Here is a 223-nt window from a genome sequence, read left to right on the forward strand (position 1 = left end):
ATAAATGGCATCCCGAAACTTAGTTTGTAGGAATTGGTTTACGTCTGGGTTGGGCATAAAAATGAGTTAACCGTGGGATTCAGTAAATGATAAAAAACAAGAAGGCTTTCATGTGTGTATTTAGGCTGTTGCTACTGGACTTATTGAATATGGAGATGCTCCCCTTGGTCTGGGTCTTTGTATTTTCTATTTAGAATCTCCAGTTCCTTAGGATCTTAATAAA

Source organism: Galeopterus variegatus, unplaced genomic scaffold (assembly GCF_000696425.1).
Source record: "Galeopterus variegatus unplaced genomic scaffold, G_variegatus-3.0.2 Scaffold5355, whole genome shotgun sequence".
In the NCBI taxonomy this organism is placed as follows: Eukaryota; Metazoa; Chordata; class Mammalia; order Dermoptera; family Cynocephalidae; genus Galeopterus; species Galeopterus variegatus.